This window comes from Eumetopias jubatus, unplaced genomic scaffold (genome assembly GCF_037043125.1).
Source record: "Eumetopias jubatus isolate StellerSeaLion01/CBP00866 unplaced genomic scaffold, mEumJub1_p1.0 scaffold_9, whole genome shotgun sequence".
NCBI lineage: Eukaryota > Metazoa > Chordata > Mammalia > Carnivora > Otariidae > Eumetopias > Eumetopias jubatus.
In genome coordinates, this window is record NW_028274815.1 from 93257629 (window position 1) to 93277924 (window position 20296).

Below are 20296 nucleotides of genomic sequence, written 5' to 3' on the forward strand. Positions count from 1 at the left end.
AGTTCATACAAGCTGTTCTGCTGGCTCTATGAAGTTCTCACCCTGTCCTTGTAGGCAGTACAACCACAGCCTCACTTGGATTGTTCACTTACAGTGGCCATCCACGGTTTCACAGACAGGCTTTTGCTAATAATGTGGCTGACTTCAGGCAGACAGAACCCTTTGGATCCCTGGCTGCATGTAGAACAAGAAAAGATCAAGCCTCAGAATTGTCAATTCTCTGGTTGCCTGTCCCTGTTTATGCAGAGTATGTTTGTGCAATAATTTGCCAATCTACATACCTTGTTTACCTTCAATTTCACCAAATATGAACACATTTTCAATGTGTATCAGCTTACTAACAAGGCCACAAACTTCATTGAAAATACACATGATAATAACCAAGCTTCAGATAGTGTTTGCAATATAAATAATAGAAGCTCTTGCTATCACTGTCTCTGGAGACTGGCTACCTCTCTAATGGAAGAGTGTGGGTGTTTGGTTGGAGCACCATGAGTACTTGAGTTGTAGCTCAACCCAAGTATTAGGCACATGGTTTCACATCTCTCTTTCTCTGTGCTCAAGTATTATAAAGTAAATTACAGAATACAACAATCATGGAAGCTCATAAATACATGATTACTATCTATACTTTTAACAATTCATTCACGTAATTACTGAGAACTGGGGGGAATGGTTATTTTTTTAAGTGGAAGTGAGAAGATAGAGCATAACAGTAACCAAATCCAAGGAAATATCCATTAACAATCCCCCTGAACACATACATATAATAGATGATAGAAAGATACATAGATTGATGGATGGATAGATAGATAGATAGATAGATAGATAGATAGATAGATGATAGAATAGACTCTGTTGAACAAATGAAAGTTGTAGGCAGAGCAAATTGCAGTGGTTATATCTAAGACATGTACAACATAGACTATTAGTAAAGGCATCATCTTCACATGGCTACTGTGAACAATGACAAATCTGAACCTAAAGCCATCTTCTGCCCTATAACAAAATCTGAAAAATCATAGACAAAGAAGTAATGTAATATGCTTATTTGGTGCTGAATGCTTCACCTCTACCACCACATTAACCCTTTCCACAAGCCCATGTGGTAAGCAATGTGATGTTCATTGAGGAGATGAGCAGTCACTAAGCTCTCTGCCCAGTGTCATTCAGTTGGTGAATGGCTGAGCTGTGCTAACCCAGTCTGAGTGGGTCAAAGCCCATGGTCTTTCCACTCTACTACATTGAGCTTCTGGTTCCCTGCAAATAAGGGGACATTGAAGCTTATCTAGCTCTTCTGAATCATGTGTGGGTTTTGGCCATGATGTACATGTTTCTATGATATGCATTTTTTCCTGTAGATTGTTCTAGATGTGTCTGTCTTTTCATCATGTGAACTCTTCCCAAGGCCAGTTGAATGTCATTCCGAGTCATGGACATTTTAGTTTACAAAATCTGTAAATGCCTAATATTTTGTGAGATCATTAATGAGATCAATTCACAAGTTTGCCATAGATCAGTTTTTCCCTTCTCCTTAGGGCCCCGTTTCTAAGCCCCTTTTCACAGAAGATGAGCTTATTATTTCTGGGAAGGTTGGAATTTATCTTTTTTATTTTGAATTTTCTCAACTTCCCTTATTTCCAGTTCAGATTACTTCTATCATTACTAATCCCTCCTTCTCTGCCACATCCAAGGAATAATGATGTCTTTCCTTATCAAAGAGAATCCTTTGCCTTTGAATTTGGTTTTCTTTCCTCCTGAGGACTATAATCTATTCATTATCACCATTCAATCTTCAACATCTATTTTTCTTTTTAATTCTTCTCCTTGACCAATAGAAGATGATGCTCCCTGACAGAAAACAGGATTCTTTCTGTCCTATGACATTTTCCCCCTGATTTATGTTCCCCTAATTTTTCTGTCCTAACACATTTTGAGGCTCAGGCTTTCTAAGGATTTGTACTCTATTTTATTCACTTATGTATTTCCCAATCTTGCCCCCTCCTCTACTCAGATAATCTGATCTAAACATTAAACACTAGATAGGCAACACTTGCTCTTGTGCTAGGCTTGATTTTGGTTGTGTGGAGTATTAACATTTAAAAATTTGTTTGGACAGCTCCAAAGGATAGAAGATACATATGTGACTTGTTCACTACTCTAGCAAATTCAGCATATACTGAATGTGCAATAAACATTTGTTGAATGAAAGGCTGGATAAGAAATGAAAAGAAAAGCCATCAATATAATATGTAAAAAGAAAACTAAACTAAAGCATTCCTCAATATTTAACTCTTTGGTATTGTGAAAACCATATTCTCAGATTGTGCTTTTCATTTCATTGGCTATTAATGATGACGAATACATAACCCTACAGTGGTTCCCTTAGTGCTCCTGGAGGCAGGGATATGTAGGTATCACAAGAGCAGGAATTTCTTGCTTTTACTTCCTACTGGAAGCACAGCTTTTGACATGTAGTAGGCACTCAATAAGTATTTGTGCAAAGAATGAATTAATGAAGAATAAGGAAGTTGGTCTCCTTTCTCACTGACTCCAAAGTCCTAGGCCAGACCCTCCAAGAATTGCATAATGAAGACAGCCAAACTTCATGTTTGTAGATGTCAAAGCAGTGTATAAATGTGGGCTACTACTTTTCCCTGAGGCCAGCTCAAGCTGTGAATGGATATCATAACACAAGAAGCCACAAGATACTTGCTTCTGTGTGTTGTGATAGTGCCTGCTGGGACACTTAGTATAAATTTAAAAAACATAAATAAAACTAAAAAAACTATAGATGTACTATAAATTAAGAAAAATAATTTGAACAGCGCAGAAGACAAAAACAAAACAATCTCTATTATGGGGATGTAAAGGCAGGAGAAATCTGTGTGAATGGAGATTATGGATATGAGTATTGAATCTATGTGTGTTATGAGTATTTCTAAAACAGGAGAACAGTGACTGAAGCGGATCCCAGCAACATGTCCTGGTACATAGTAGATGACATGACATATGGATACACAGGTGCACTGTGCACAGGGACACACACACACACATGTGCATGTACACACATGCATGCACACATATATGCACACATGCATACACAGACATGCTGAATCAATGGCTGCCCAAGGGATGGATGGGTGGGTGCTGTCTAGGTAGAGATAGATGAAGAGTACCAGTTCAGTCCTCACTCTCCAAAGGCAGAAATCCTTGATGTTTGTTTGGTGCCTTTACAGTCCTCCATCAAACAAAAGTTAAACATTGCAATGCTAGTCTGAGTCAAAATACAAAGATTGAAATTGCAGTAGTAGCACTTTTACTTCCACCACCACTAACCGTCACGAGACACATTCACAGCCACACTATTGAAAATTTATCCATGCACCTCTTGGCATAGTAGGTAAGTGGGGAATAGGGGGTGACTGCCAGCCCTACATAGATTTTTCTGCTCCTCTGGGCTTCTGGCTCCAGATTTCTTACTGCCACCATGCTGGGCAGCCCCACCTACATGCCCTCTATGCTGAGGGGACAAGGAAGTTGCTGGGCCTGCCACATTGCCTCAGCAGGCATGGCCCCCTGGAGCCTTGGGGTTGACTCCTGCCGTGAGCTCCCATCCCACTCTGTACAAAGATTATTCTTTGGCATTCAGTTTAAGGATCAGCAAGGGACTTTTATCCCTCTCTTTAATTGGATATGCCTTTCAGTCCCCATTGCTGAGCTAATGGGGAATGTCTTAGAGCCTCAGAAGGAACATGCCAGCTGTGGGAAAGATCACAGACTAGGACCTTAGGCATCACAGCCATGTTCGTGTTTCTCATTTGGCATGGTTCTGGGTTCCTACAGGCAGAACAGAGTGCATTTCATGTTGGGAGTGTCGAATGTGGGCCGAACACTAGGAGCAGAGGAGGGAAAGAAACCAATCTTACCTCTTTCTTGACAAATCAGAGCAGATGAACTATAGGAAATCACTTCACACCCTTCCTTGATTTTTTTTTCAAATTATATAACTTAATAAAACATTCAATGTTAATATCCCAAAGTATGTTGAAAAAAGGCTGCATAGAAACCTGTGCTAGAAAGAGTCTTGAGTTGAGTTAGAAATGGAAAAATAGGTCAGAGGCCCCACCCAAAGCCACTTGAAATTAGTGAATTTAAAATGCATTCCCAGAAGTGAACATTTGGAAAAGCTACACACTCCACAAAAAGCGCTTATGCTCATGGCTCATGAGTGGTGGCCTTGCAGGTGGACACAGAGCATCTCCCACCTAGCAAAGAACAGATCCTAGAAAGTTGGTGGGGAAATCACTTCAGCAAATGGCTCTAAAGGTGGGGAAGTAGGACCAGTGACAGAAGAGACCAGCAAATGGGAAGAGGGAGTATGAATGACCTTGACCAAGGAACTCATGATACAGGTGTAGTGTCAGGAATGCAGAGTGTGAAGTAGACAGTATGAGTCCTATTAGAAAGGGAGTCATGGAAATGAACTTAGGAGTGGAGCAAGTTTCTGAAAAATGCCATCGATGGTGTTGGTGGAAATAAGGCTGGCGCTGGATGAGCAGGCCTTCCGGTGAACAGGTCTTGATTAGATCTGTGCGATGTACTGTGGACAGGTTCAACTCTCAATCACTGTTACACACCACTCTAGGAACATTGACAAAGTAAAAGGGAGAGGGAGAGTTTCAAGGGCAGTATTTGGTCACAATCACTTTGTCTCTATGGAGACTGTAATAAGAACCGCACATCAGCAAGATGATCGAGGAACAACACCAAACTCAGTACCTCCCTCATTAAGTCCCCCAGCAATGCGATTTCAAACACAGTGTCCAAGCACCCATTCATGTGTTTATTTATTCAATAATTTGTGCCAGTCACTGTTTGGGGCATAGAAGAATTAGCAGTGACAGAAATAGAAAAATACCTTGTTTCCATGGATTTTACACTCCAGTATGAGGGAAAGGATGCTAAATAAAATTTACATGTTAGGAAGTACGAACTGTCATGAATGAAGGCAAAGCAAGGTAAGGAGAAAGGTGGGTTTTATGTTCCCCAGATTGATCAGCAGGGATGACGCAATGCAATACCATTTGAGCAGAGACCTGAATGAAACAAGGGACCCATCCAGGAAGATATCTGGGGACAGAGCATTAGAGCAGAGGGAACAGCAAATGCAAAGGCACTAAGGGGAGCATTCTTGGCATAGTTCCTGAGGGGAGCCATGAGTAGCAGGAAAAGGCAGGGGATTAGGGCTGAGGGGTCAATGTGGCCCAGAATAGGCAGGAGCTTGGAGGTCACAGAAGGACCTTACAGTTTATTCTTTAGTGAGATTAGGAATCATCTAAATGTTTGGCCAGAGCTGCCACTTATCTCGACTTGTGTTTTAAAACAAACATTTTGGCTGTTTGAAAGGTCATCAGAGGCAATTGCAATAGCGAGGGCAGGAGAAGATGGTAAAACTGGCAGAATTTCTGGGTGAATTCTGGGGGCGCCTGGGTGGCTCAGTTGGTTGGGCGACTGCCTTCGGCTCAGGTCATGATCCTGGAGTCCCGGGATCGAGTCCCACGTCGGACTCCCTGCTCGGCGGGGAGTCTGCTTCTCCCTCTGACCCTCTTCCCTCTCATGCTCTCTATCTCTCATTCTCTCTCTCAAATAAATAAATAAAATCTTTAAAAAAAAAAAAAAAGAATTTCTGGGTGAATTCTGGATGTTGGGTCTGAGTGAGAATTAAGGATGTCTGTAAGGAGTAGAAGCGCCTTTTACTGAGGTGACTAAGCCAAAAGGTGTGGCAGGTTTAGGACTTGGCAATAATACCCTTAAGCTAACAGTTAAGCACTTGAGTGGAACACTTCTTTCCAAGGCTTTCTCTGTGTTATTCCAGAGAGGGACGTGGTGAAATGTGGCGGATGACTGCTTCCTTCACTCTGTGACTCTGTAATTAGAGCCCTAGTTCCAAAACATTATTGTATATTTGACTTACCCAGGAAAATTGTTAAAAAATACAGACTTCAGAAAGCAGCAGAAATTCTGATTCAGTGGTCCAGGATAGAGATCCAAAAATGGAGTGGTTTTTAGCAAACACCTAGAGAATGCTAATGCAAAGGAATCTATGGGCTACACTCTGAAAAACTCTATCATGGAAGAGGCACACTTGATGGTTTTGGTGTCATCAAAAACAACCTGGAAAGAACACATTTCTCCTATGTTGACCCAGTGACACCAGCCAACCCACCTGGATCACCCATGCCAAAGATCTCATGGTATTGGCCCAGATGATTCAAGCCTGCTAGCAAAGGCAACAGATCCTATCGGGAAGAAGGATGAATAGACCAAGCCAAGCCAGCACTTAGAACACATCCTTCTGGGTCTCACCCAGTTTTGAAGCATTGATTAAAACAAGCTCTGAGACATCAAGGATGTTATTACCTGACCAGAGGATGGACTCAATTTTTGAGTCCAAAGTGATGACCTAAGAAATGAGCAACCTCGAAGGGCTAGTTGGTGATAAACATTGAAACTATCAGGGTCTCATAGGTACCTGCTCTAGTTTTTCTAGTCAGCATTTATTTGAAGGCTGTGGAAAATAATGAAAAAAGTTCTAATAAGGCCCTTTTTATGATCCTTATGTAACTGAGATAGATATAGTAATGATCACATCCAGGAAATTATGTGTGACCAGTGACTTTGCACAGGACAGTCACTAATGCAACAACCATTTTACTCCAACCAGGCTATGGAACTCTGCATCATTTACAGAAGACTCATGTCTTTGAGCCCACAGGCATTCTTCCTCTGGGTTGATCCTATATACTAGAAGACCCTACATATTCAGTGTGATTCCAGAGCCATGCACAAGCTATGCACAAGCCATGCACATGCTGGTTAGAAATACAGATTCCCAGGCTCTAGGCTAGATGTTTTCAACTGGAAACTCAAGAGGCTCTATAATTTTAAACAAACTTTTCCATGTGATTCTGATATGTAACCAGGCTTAGACATCAATGATGAAGACAGTTCTTCTAGGAAGACCTCCCCCAGATGTTCTGCTTGAGGTCTGATATAGAAAACAGAAGCTGGATTTGGAAACAGACATACAACTGCCTTATCTTTTAAAACAGGTGATTCATGTCAGTGGGTGATCTGAAGTCACCCAGCAATCCCTCCACTAGCTAGCTATTCCTTCCACATTAAGTTAAGACAGAGGCCCACATGGATGATGTGTGGTTTATTTTGCAATTTAACCATTAGAGAGAGGTAGCTAAATATTTGTGTTGATATGTAAGTCTTTAATGGTAGTAGCAGAGTGTGATATGGTATCTCCAAATGGTGTGATGGTGGACATCAGCTTCAGCATAATTTTCCAAGCTTGTAGACTAGTGTTAGTGAGCAGCTACAACCATAAGAAGCCAACACTGAATTATCTGCAGCAGTAGTGAGAGGCCAATGTCTTAGAAGAGATAGGGCTCAAATTGTGAGCAAATGAAAGCAAAATGTCTTTGGGACATCATGAAGTGTGGACACTAGCAGGTCTTTCTCAGTTAATCTGTGCAAACTTTTTACTTTTTAAAATTTTTGGTACATGTTTCTAGAATAAAAAGTCACTGTGATTCAGAAACACCTGGCATTTAATAGACAAACATGGTCTCAGAATGTGAAAACGCCATGGTGAAGAAACTAGTTTGTGCTTTTGGTAATGTACTGAATCGAGCTGAGAATGTACCTGTTAGAATTTTCTGGAATATGAACCTCCTGCTGTTGGCCTCCAAAAGCCCTGAATGACTTTTCTGGAGAGGTCATAAAGATTATTAGAATTGTGTGCCAATTCAGGAAGTGAAACATGGCTTCAAGTTCTCAAGTTGTGTTCTGAAGATGACCAAGCACAAATTGAATAGACTCTACCCTGGGCAACAGAACATTACTAACCTCAACACCTATGATGGGCATCAGGTGTCCAAATTCACATTTTTCTCCCAACTCCACCCTTCCCCCCATAGTATCTGATGCTGGACTTGCTGGCGTCTCTCCAATGTTCTTATTCCACCAATCCATTACAGACATAGTGTAATATCTGACATTTTAGATTTTCAACTCTGGCATTTCCTACCTGAATACCTTCTCTCTTTCCTGTTCTCTCCTTAGATGACTTCATGCACAGTGTGGCATCAATTATCAGCTACCCAATCATTCCAGAATTCTATTCTAACTGCCAACCTAACATTTGTACTTTCCCAGTCTTCTTAAATTTAACATATCTCTTTACAAGGGCAGCACAGGTTTTTCTGCAGTAAAGCTGGTCTTTAGCCCCACCAAATGTTCCAGTGACATTCTTGGGAAGTCTTTGTCCTAATGAGGAATAACAGAATCCTGGGAGAAGAATAGTGGTTAGGAATGCCACCGGTGACAGATGCTTTGATCAGGAATATGCCACCCCAGAGTTAACTTCTATCCTTTCATCAAACTGGGTTTGGATGCCTGCACAACTATTAGAGTATCTTGAGACACCTACTGCTCAAAATCTCCGTACTTCTTATCTCTTAGCATAATCCACAGAAATATCAATAAAAATGACAACATAGATGCATAAAGAGAAAAATATTCTGCTCAGAGTTCCAGGTACCTTGGGCAGAAATAGCTGAGTAAGCAGTGATTTGGGGGTATTAGCACATCTCACTTAGCCGTGAGAGTCTTGAAAGCATTCATTGTTTGCATTCAAAGTGAAGCCAGATACAACATTTGGTCAAGAGCCAGCATCGAGTACCATGTTATAGATGCATTCTGCCTTGCCTAAATCTCCATGTAGAACCAAATGTCTGCTCTACTGTATCTTAACCAACATCTCAAGAAATCTTCAAACTTTTTCTGATTCATCTAATACAAATGAAAAAACATCCCTTTGTTCTGGAAAAACCCTTCTTTCCAAATATTTGGCATCACAAAAACATAAATTTCAAATTTAAATGCCCTAATCAATTTCATATTCAAATGTCCTGATCTCATTCTATGGTTGAGTTATAATCAACAAATTTGTAAGTCATTGATGAGTTTGGTTCCTTCAGAACATGTCTTAGAGCTTGGAATCCTCACCCAAAGCTCAGTTCTAAAGGTTCATATGTTTTTATTTAAAAAGTCAGCTAGAAATACAGAAGTGCAGTTTTTCTTTGGCACTGCCTTGGGAATGGGTGATGGTCGTTCTGGGGAAGAGTGAGTTAGGGCAGGAAGGGAGGGGAAGGGCCAGGATGATGCTGTGGAGAGTTTTATTTGGAAATGAATTTCAGCCAAATGACAGGACTCTAAACTATTTGACGATCACTCTTTCCTTCACTCTCCATTCAAATTAAACAAACAACATTTTTCTGCCCCTCCTCTTCTTCTTTTTTAGATTTTTTGTATGCAACAAAGCTGTTCATGGTACCTATGATTTTAAATATTCCATCAAAACCACAAATATGTTCATTTTTTTCTCTTTAATGAGCAAAATGTTTCCAAAAGACCTGGAAAACAAGATGTAATTTTGGGACATGAAGTCAGATGAAGATATTGTACTCATTCTTCTCTCCTCCTAACTAAAATCACACCTTTCCTGTGAGTTAGCCTCCTCTGTATGACTCTGAGACATTCCAGCAATGGTGACTGTGGACACCAGCCATGCATTTGACAGAATGCTAAGCACAGCAGTCATCACATTCAAGGTTCCCTGTAACCTGTGGAGCAGGTGCCACATTATCTTCACTTTTCAGACATGTAAACCAGGGCTTAGAGGTTCCAGGCATTGCTCATTGTGTCAAGGCCATACAGTTAGTAAGGGACAAAGCAAGGGTCTGATGCCCCTGAGCAGCAGTCATCTCAATTCCTCTGGTGCCTCTATCCTCCACAGAAACCTCACTCATGATTCCTATAACTCGTTCCTCTATCTCCAACTCGAGCCTGGACCCCTTGCTGATGGTTATTGTCCTGGGCCTTCTCTGCATCCAGGATGCCACCTCAGAAAGGATTTATGCAAGAATGTATTAGAAATACCAGCTGATTGAGGTGAAAGGTGATGTGGGGATAGATAAAAACCAGAGACTCAAAAAATAGGAAAGTAAACTTTATCATTCCATGTCTTGTTGGCACTAGCTTATATTAATGGTTGTTAAAATTGTGTTGCTTCCAGGCAAGTATCAAAATAAGAAAAGAAAACCCAGTCACACACTAGCTTTGATGAATGTATTGGGATCAGTTTTTTTTTTCTTTTATGACCACACTATAGTAGAATATGGGAGATTATGGGAGGAGGGTTGGCCAGACACCCCGACAAAGGAGTGTCCAAACAGCCTCACCTCCACCTTGAGTCTCTGGCTTGGATCCTACCCAGCAATTGCTGTCAATGTCCCGGTACCTGTGGACGTGGGATGCTCTTTTTCCAGAACCCACCTGTCCCAGTGAAGTTCTTTGGTCTCCATCAGTTTCTGCAGTCTGGACAGTCCCAGGGCATGGTCCTCTCCCAGACAGACACTGTGGGCTTAAAGGTGGGGAGGAAACCTCAGCCACTATTTATATATGCAAAGGAGACCACTGGCCATCGGGGAAAATTTTAGAAGGGTCTGAAAAATCTCTCCTATTTATGCAGGCAAAACTAACTTGAGAATTAATTCCTGTATTTACTGTCACAAAGAAAGGGTCAGAGGAGACGACACAGAGGAAGTGGACTTTGCCACGACCTAGGGTGCGTGGGCAGAGTGACAGCAATGGAAGGGGGAGGGCCCCGGAGGAGAGCTGATGCCAGGCCAAACCACACTGCCCATTCGGGCCCTGCCTGGGGCACAGCCCACGGAGGAGCTGTAGCCAGGGGAGCTGGTGTCAGGGGTTTTAGGAAAGCCGCCTTGACAGGTAGGGAATGTCAGCTTTCCATAGAGTAACGCTCTGTTCGCCACTTGTCCAAATAGCGATAAATCACCAGTAAATTCCTGCTGCTGTCGGGAAGGTCTGGACTTCAAAGCTTAAAATTCACAAATAGGAACCTTTCATTAACTCTGGAAAAAGAATTTCACTTTATTTCAATTTGTGTATTTCGGTTATTTAGTGGAAGCATATATTGCTGACCAACACGACATACTGTTTTGAATCAAATGCCTTTTATTACATAACCATCAGACACTGAGATTATTTGCTTAAATGCTAGACCAGCCTTCATCTGTACCAAATGTTTGAACTTGCTTTCTTACAAGATGAGACAACTTTGCTTTTTAATTAAAAAAAAAAAGCTAGCTTTATTCACTAGATACATGAAACAAAAAAATAAATAAATAAAAACCTCAAAGTTGTAAAACTTTGATTTTCCTGGAGCTCAAAGTACTACCTTTCTTCATTAAATAATGTAAAGCATCTTTCCTGAGAGAGGGAAAGACAGCACGATATGATCTGGAATTAACTGCCTGGTGGCGAGTTGTTTTGCTGGAGTGAACAGCCTACTTATCCCTCATTTCTCCTCTTGTCTTCCTGTCGCAGCTGTGCTTAGATATTCAATGTCAGAATTATTTCTTTCATCAGGCACATGCAAATGGAATAATATTCTCTCTGCTGAACATCGCTGCTGCCTGGATCTTTTAAAGTTCAGGTCAAACACCTCTTTTTGTTTTTATTAAGAGACACTGCCTCACACAAAATATTAAACATTGATCTTGAGCAAGAGTATTCAAGAGCAAATTGGGATCTATTTTCAGCTGGGACAACCATTTCCTTCAGGCTTGACCTGAGGATCAGATGTTTGACTCTTCCAGGAATCAAGGTGAAGAAGGATAAACATGCAAGTTTGGAAGAAAAAAAAAAAAAAGGCAATCCAACTCGCATTTTCTGTAAGTTGGCGGCAGAATATTTAACTGCCAGCCACCACTGACAGGGTTTGGAAAAGTCATCAGTGGGAAAGTAGCCAAAACACTGCTCAAGCATGGGTGGTCACCAACAGTAAAAGAAGAGAGGGAGAGGGAGAGAGGGAGGGAGGGGGGGGAGAGAGGGAAGGTCTTCATACAAATGCTTTGCATGTGATGTGCTACCTATCTGCTTTTCTATGGACTTAAGACAGTATAACTGTCAACATCCTGTTGGAAGCTCAAATTATGGAGAAGCAACAAGCAAGCATTTCATATAAGCTGATTAAAATGCAGATGACCCAGTCATCCATGCAGCTTTGAGTGGCCTGGTGTGCACCATGCTTCCTGATTTCAAGAACGAAATTGTCACATCACGTCATATATTTTGCCTCCAAAAAGTCATGGTCAGATGGATTTGAATCATATCAATCTGGGGTAAAACTCCTTTCCATTATTGCAGTTTTGTCTTTTTATTGTCAGCCTGGCTATGCATTAATGGGGGGGACAAAGCCCCCAATAAGCAGTACTGCTGCCAACCAATTCAACAGTGAAAACAGCCAAACCTAATATGCTTTAGAAGTGCTCACAAATACTACCGTTTAAGAATTTTGTGAGGCCAAAGAACTACATTCTTTAAAGAAGAGAAGAGTTCCTATTAGATTGATCATGATCATAGCACTGATATATATAAATAAGGTCTTTGATTCTTTTTTTTTTTTTAAGCCTAAGTCGTCTCCATATACTTCTCTCTCTGTTTGATTCATAGTTATTTTATTAGTGAGATGCACATTCATCAAAAACTGGGTAGGTATTGTTTGCCTTGCTGGGGAAATGGTGTGATTGCCCTTGCAAGGCAGGTGAGCTCCAACAGGACCCTGGATTTCCAGCACCGCCCTTCAACTGTACCAGCATTCAACATAAAATTCAAAGACAACATCTCCTAAGTGAATGCTTTACATTTGTACTCAAAAAGAGCTGTTTTTGTTTTGTTTTGTTCTTATGAAGTTCGTTTTTAAATGAAGCCCTCTCCTATCTTTCCATCTAGGACCCAAATCCAAGATTTTCTGACAGCCTCCATCCTTGCAATGCTTTCTGTTCATGCAGTAATGAGCCTGAGATTCCGTGACCCAACCCACACCTCTCACTGTGCCTTGCCCATTTATAAGGATGCAACATGGTGTCCTGCTTCTCCATTTCGAAGGCAGCAGAACTAATGCTTATCCTCATATGGAGGGCAGCCTCCTGGGTGTCCCTGCTCTATGAGGTTGTCCACTATACAGGTTCTGAGCAGGGGGCAGAACAGGTTCCCAGGAGAATCTTCATTTTTTCCTTCTGTCTGCAAAATCATAGTATTCAAACTGGAAAAGTCAGTAGTGGCCCATATTTTTGGATGATCTGCATGGTAACATATAACTGGTGTCACTGGGTTGGTTCCACATACTAACCAGTTGTGTGACTGAATCGGTCACACTTTTTGCAAAGGTGTGGGTTCTGGAAATTTATAGTATTTTTGAGTCATTCTATTACTTTGGGAATTACCCATTTTGAGAGGAAAACATTGCATAAATCAAGAAGTGCAACTGTTAGCACCTGATCAAGCTCTCCGCCCATCTCTAGGGTAAGTATTATATGCTTCTAACATGTCGCATTGCTTTGCCATCAAAGCTTTTTATTTCTTATGGTATTAACCCAATAATGCCAATATTGACCTGCTACTGGAAGAAACACAGGCTCTACTTTGTCACATGGTACTGACTGGCTTTTGATTTTTTAATTATGTAGTCCAGTAGCAAATCCCATATTTATATAGTCATAACATTTATTCTTTTTTTGAAAAAGATTTTATGAGTATAGTTGACACACAATGTCATATTAGTTTCAGGTAAACACTAATTTGAGGATACATGCAGCGTATGTTCATTGCAGCATTATTTACAATAGCCAAGCTATGGAAGCCATAAACTCTCCTTTATATTAATGATTGTGTCTATGTGTGGGTATGCCTAATGGCTGATACCATATATTACAGCTGTGTTGTTAAGAAAACCAGGGTCCATGTAGTGCTGGAAAAAAAAAAAAGGAACATTCTGAGCATGGAGTTCTTGCAATGATATTAAGGCAGAATATTTTGTTTCTATGTCTTCTGACAATTTTCATGCAACATAAAAATATGAATAAAAATCAGTTAAATAAAGTCTTCCTCAACACTTCTCCAACCTGATAAGATTACTTATGAAATGCTTTGATAACCTTTACATGAAATGGAACTGATATTCTTGTCTAGGAAACAGAAGCGAGGGCAATGTGTCAGAAAGGAAAGTGCTCTGCTTAACCACCAGAAGAATTGAGTCTAAACCTCTTCTTTGCCCCTGACTAGCTATGTGATTTGAGGCAAATGAATTCCCTAAGCCACTTTTCCTCTATCTGCACAAAAAGAGAAAATATACCCATATCCTGGAATTGCTGTAAGGCCTGAGGTCAGGGTTTCACAATTACCTTTCCCATAATATGGAGAAAGAGAATTGTTGAAATTAGGGGCAATTTCAGATGGCTTGTTCTAAAAATAATTTTGTGATTGCCTCATCTTTTGAATGACATATACCCTCATGGGATGATGACAAGGAATGGATGACAGTGTGGATGGACTGGAACTGAAATGCTTCAAGGAAAAATCCTCTCTTGGCTTTATTACTGTTGCAATCTCTACCCCTCCAATCCCAGGACAGCTATTCATTATTAGACCTTATGCCCGTTTTTTACCCTCTTTGGAATTAAAACAAATAGATTTAGTATTGTTTTTTGCAGTCAGAACTCTTAATTAGGAATGGTAGAAAAAACCAGTGGGAAGCTTTGAGAATAAAAGGATGGGGATTGGTTATCAGGAGATGGGGGCTCTTGGAATCATAGACAAGGATGCACCCAGGTCTCTGGACTCTAATAAACCACAGTCAGGAGTGCTGATGGGATCCTAGAATGATTTCTCTGTGGCTATTAGCCATGCTTCCCTCCAGTGGTTGCTGATTCTACTATCTGTTACAGGTAAGACTTTGATTTCCCACTCTACAACGAGAAAAACATTCCTGGCATTGACTTACTGACAAAATCTTCCTAGCTCAGGGTTCAGCAAGGGGCAGCCAGTCAAGAGTGTGCTCTCCTACTCCCAATTCTGCTGGTTCAAATCAAGAAGATCAAGGGCCTAGCTGGTGTCAGGTGCTTCTCCCTGGTCCAATCGGTGTGTGGGGGCGAGGGGAGGGTCTCATTCTATAAACATGGGTGCTCCCACTGTAACCACGTGGTAGAAGATCTGGGATGTGTAGTTTTGACTCTAAAACTCTGCTCTCTCTCTCTCTCTCTCTCTCCCAGGAGTAGAGATGTACCATGCATGTTATGGTTGAGAAAGGAAAGGAGAGGAAAGAAGGGTGGGGGAGGGGGAAAGGGAAAAGAAGGAAGGAGGGGTAAAGGAAGGGAGGAAGAGGGAGGGAGGGAGGCAGGAGGGGAGGGAGGGCTAGTTCATTTTTGCCCTTGCTTCCCTTGCCTTTGGTGAGGGAGGAGAGGAGAGGTAGGAGGGGAGGGGGAAAGAGGGAGTGAGGGAGGCAGGAAAAAAAGAGAGACACCCAGAGAGAGAAAGGAGAAAAAGACCTGTGATTGTTGCAATTTGTTGTTACAAAGCAGAGCCCCACATTCAACACTAAGATAGGAAGAGTTTAGGCTTTGTAGTTCACCACCACCTGTATTGGATTTAACTTTTTTCAATACCAAAGTTTATTTGCTGTCCCAAAGCAGCGCACTGGTGTCACTACTTCAAATGACACGAGAAAGCACAATTGGATTTTTCCAATAAACAAAAAGTTTTTGTTAACTCACAATTTTATAAGATTTTACCAGCTTACAGTTTGCTCTGTACAAACTGTAAATAGTTTAATATACACAAAAACTCAGTTTTGCCATGTAGGCATTTTTTTTAATGGAAAAGAGTGAAAGTTCTTTTCATTATTAAGGAAAAAGATGTAATTTTGTTCATACATAATACAATAGACTGCATGCTGGAATTCAGTAGAAAATTATCATTTTGGCTAAGGGGAAATAGTGTAAATTTTGGATAATAAGAAATAGAGGGTATAAAATATAAAATCATATGCCTAAAAATTGCATGGGTCTCAGTGAAACTGAGATACATAGTAAACAGATATGTACATAGTAAACAGAAAATTAAGCTCCATATCCTACTTGCAGAATTCAAAAAGCGAGCAAGCCCTAATGTACAGTAAAATTAAACAATTTTTCACTGAATGTAATATGTATTTTCAGGCATGTGTTAAGTCCATTTATGGAGCAGTTATGTTATGTCAGTTATGTCACTTTGCCCAGTTTTTATTGATTAATTAAGTCAACTATATAGAATTGTTAAAACAGAAGAAATGAGTCCAAATTGGAGTCACTTGTCCCCCAGGATAGCAAACTAAGACTTAATTAGGATTTCAACCTATCCCAGGCAGGTAACCTTTTAGTTACTCTGAAATTTCTTGATCAGCACCAGTGAGATCATCTGCATAATGAAAACCCTGCCTTCGCTTTCCCCCAAAAAAGATGCCTTGGCCTGAAACAATCCTTTCGTTTCTTTGCCAATAACTTCTTGCCCCATCCTCGTTTCTATAAAAACCTTCCATTTTGTACAAAGAGAGAATCTATTTGCTGGATGGGATAACGCTTGATTTGTGAATCGCTTCATAAAGCCAGTGAAATTTTCAAATTTACTCAGTTATATTTTGTTTTTCCACATATTTTGATTAAATCCTGATGAATGTTTTTAGTTGTGTGTCCCAATGCTCTGACCCAGGTGTGAATGTGGGCATTTTTTTTTTTGGCTTTATCTCCCCACATAGAAGATGAGATGGCAATCCATAAATCTGGCCTCATTCTCAGAGATGCTTTGAGAAAAACCCAGTTACCTTTACCACGTGCTGTGTTGCTACAGAAACTGTACAAGTTCACTATGGGAAAAGAAACAAAATTAATTGTGAGGATGAATTGTGTTGCTAACTGCTGCTGATTCACTTCTGTCAGTGACAGTATTGGCCAAGGGTTTAGTTTCATTTTCTGACAGAATGTTATCTGTTTGCATCTTCACTTTCCATTTATATATATATATATATATATATATATATATATATATATATATATATATATACACATATATATATCCGACAAGGTTTGATGTCTTCTTTTCCAAATGGTTCTTAATCTTGAAGGACTTTAGGCAGCCTGAAAGGAGACTTGGAGCAGGGACACTATACACTTCCATCACCAGGGGAAATGGTTGATGAGTAGAGACACAGCTTAATCCCACCAGCCCCAGCAAATGAGGAATGAAACACCACGGCAGTATCTGGAGTGTAGAGGAGCCAGGGCTAGCCAGAAATGTGGCCATCTTCCCCCTACTCCTTGAATTGGAGGCTTGTATAGAAACCTTTTGGCTGACCATTGTTGCTCCAGAGCTACCAGAATTACCATGCTCAGCATCTTCTTCACCCATTCTACTTTGGATTATCCATTTGGGTGTTCTCAACCCACCAGGAAATACTAGGATGAGTTACACTTCCCAATCCCTGGAGATCCAATGAGGGAAAATGCAATTGTCTCCTTTCAGTCATAATACCTTACAAATTTATGAATGGTCTACTATGTAATACGGTCCACACAAATTACCAATTACCTTTAAAACAGTCCTGCAAATTAGATGCTATTATTTCCATATTACACAATCCAAGATGGAAGCCAACAGCCAACTGCCAACAATTCTGGCTAGTAAATACGAGAGTCAGGTTGAACTCAAATCCATGTAAATACAGAGTTTGCATTTTTCTATCTATGCTCTATTTTATACAAATATGCCATATATATTCATTTTTTAAATATTTGTTGTTATGTTAATCACCATACATTACATCATTAGGTTTTGATATAGTGTTCCATGGCTCATTGTTTGTGCATAACACCCAGTGGTCCACGCAGAACCTGCCCTCCTTAATACCTATCAACAGGCTAAACAATCCCCCTATGCCCCTCCCCTCTAGAACCCTCAGTTAGTTTTTCAGAATCCATTGTCTCTCATGGTTCGTCTCCCCCTCCGATTTACTCCTCTTCAATTTCCCCTCCTGCTATTTTCTTCTTCTTTTTTTTTTCTTAACATATATTGCATTATTTGTTTCAGAGGTACAGATCTGTGATTCAGCAGTCTTGCACAATTCACAGCGCTCACCATAGCACATACCCTCCCCAATGTCTATCATCCAGCCACACCATCACTCCCACCCCCCAACCACTCCAGCAACCCTCAGTTTGTTCCCTGAGATTAAGAATTCCTCATATCAGTGAGGACATATGATACATGTCTTCCTCTGACTGACTTATTTCACTCAGCATAACACCCTCCAGTTCCATCCATATCGTTGCAAATGGCAAGATCTCATTCATTTTGATGGATGCATAATATTCCATTGTGTATATATACCACCTATTCTTTATCCATTCATCTGTCAATGGACATCTTGGCTCTTTCCACAGTTTGGCTATTGTGGACATTGCTGCTAAACATTGAGATGCACGTACCCCTCGGATCCCTACATTTGTATATTTGGGGTAAATACCCAGTAGTGCAATGGCTGGATCGTATGGTAGCTCTATTTTCAACTTTCTGAGGAACATCCATACTGTTTTCCAGAGTAGTTGCACCAGCTTGCATTCCCGCAAACAGTGTAGGAGGGTTCCCCTTTCTCCACATCCCCGTCAACATCTGTCGTTTCCTGACTTGTTAATTTTAGCCATTCTGACTGGTGTGAGGTGGTATCTCAATGAGGATTTGATTTGGATTTCCCTGACGCCGAGCGATGTTGAGCACTTTTTCATGTGTCTGTTGGCCATTTGGATGTCTTCTTTGGAAAAATGCCTGTTCATGTCTTCTGCCCATTTCTTGATTGGATTATTTGTTCTTTGGGGGTTGAGTTTGATAAGTTCTTTATAGATTTTGGATACTAGCCCTTTATCTGATATGTCATTTGCAAATATTTTCTCCCATTCTGTCGGTTGTCTTTTAGTTTTGGGGACTGTTACTTTTGCTGTGCAAAAGCTTTTAATCTTGATGAAATCCCAATAGTTCGTTTTTGCCCTTGCTTTCCTTGCCTTTGGCGATGTTTCGAGGAAGAAGTTGCTGCAGCTGAGGTCGAAGAGGTTGCTACCTGTGTTCTCCTTTAGGATTTTGATGGACTCCTGTCTCACGTTTGGGGCTTTCAACCATTTTTAGTCTATTTTTGTGTGTGGTGTAAGGAAATGATCCAGTTTCATTCTTCTGAATGGGGCTGTCCAATTTTCCCAACACAATTTGTTGAAGAGACTGTCTTTTTTCCATTGGAGATTCCTTCCTGCTTTTTGAAAATGAGTTGACCATAGAAATGAGGGTCCATTTCTGGGCTCTCTATTCTGTTCCATTGATCTATGTGTCTTTGTGCCAGTACCATACTGTCTTGATGATGACAGCTTTGTAATAGAGCTTGAAGTCCGGAGTTGTGATGTCACCAGCTTTGCTTTTCTTTTTCAACATTCCCCTGGCTATTCACGTTCTCTCCTTGTTCCATACGAATTTTAGGATTATTTGTTCCATTTCTTTGAAAAAAGGGGTTGGTATTTTGATGGGGATTGCATTGAATGTGTAGATTGCTCTAGGTAGCATTGGAATCTTCACGGTGTTTGTTCTTCCAATCCATGAGCATGGAACGTTTTTCCATTTCTTTGTGTCTTCCTCAATTTCTTTCATGAGTATTTTATAGTTTTGTGAGTACAGATTCTTTGCCCCTTTGCTTAAGTTTATTCCTAGGTATCTTCTAGTTTGGGATGCTTTTGTAAATGGGATCTACTCCTTAATTTCTCTCTCTTCTGTCTTGGTGGTGGTGTATAGGAATGAAACTGATTTATGTGCATTGATTTTATATCCTGCCACTTTACTGAATTCCTCTATGAGTTCTAGCAGTTTTGGGGTGGAGTCTTTTGTGTTTTCCACATAAAGTATCATATCATCTGCAAAGAGTGAGAGTTTGACTTCCTCTTTGCCGATTTGGATGCCTTTTATTTCTTTTTGTTGTCTAATTGCTATGGCTAGGACTTCTAATACTATGTTGACTAGCAGTGGTGATAGTGGACATCCCTGCTGCATTCCTGACCTTAGTGGGAAAGCTCTCAGCTTTTCCCCATTGAGAATGATATTCGCTGTAGGTTTTTCATAGATGGCTTTTATGATATTGAGGTATGTAATTTCTATCCATATACTCTGAAGAGTTTTGTTCAAGAAAGGGTGCTATACTTTGTCAAATGCTTTTTCTGCATCTATTGAGAGGATCATATGATTCTTGTTCTTTCTTTTGTTAATGTATTGTATCACGTTGATTGATTTGTGGATG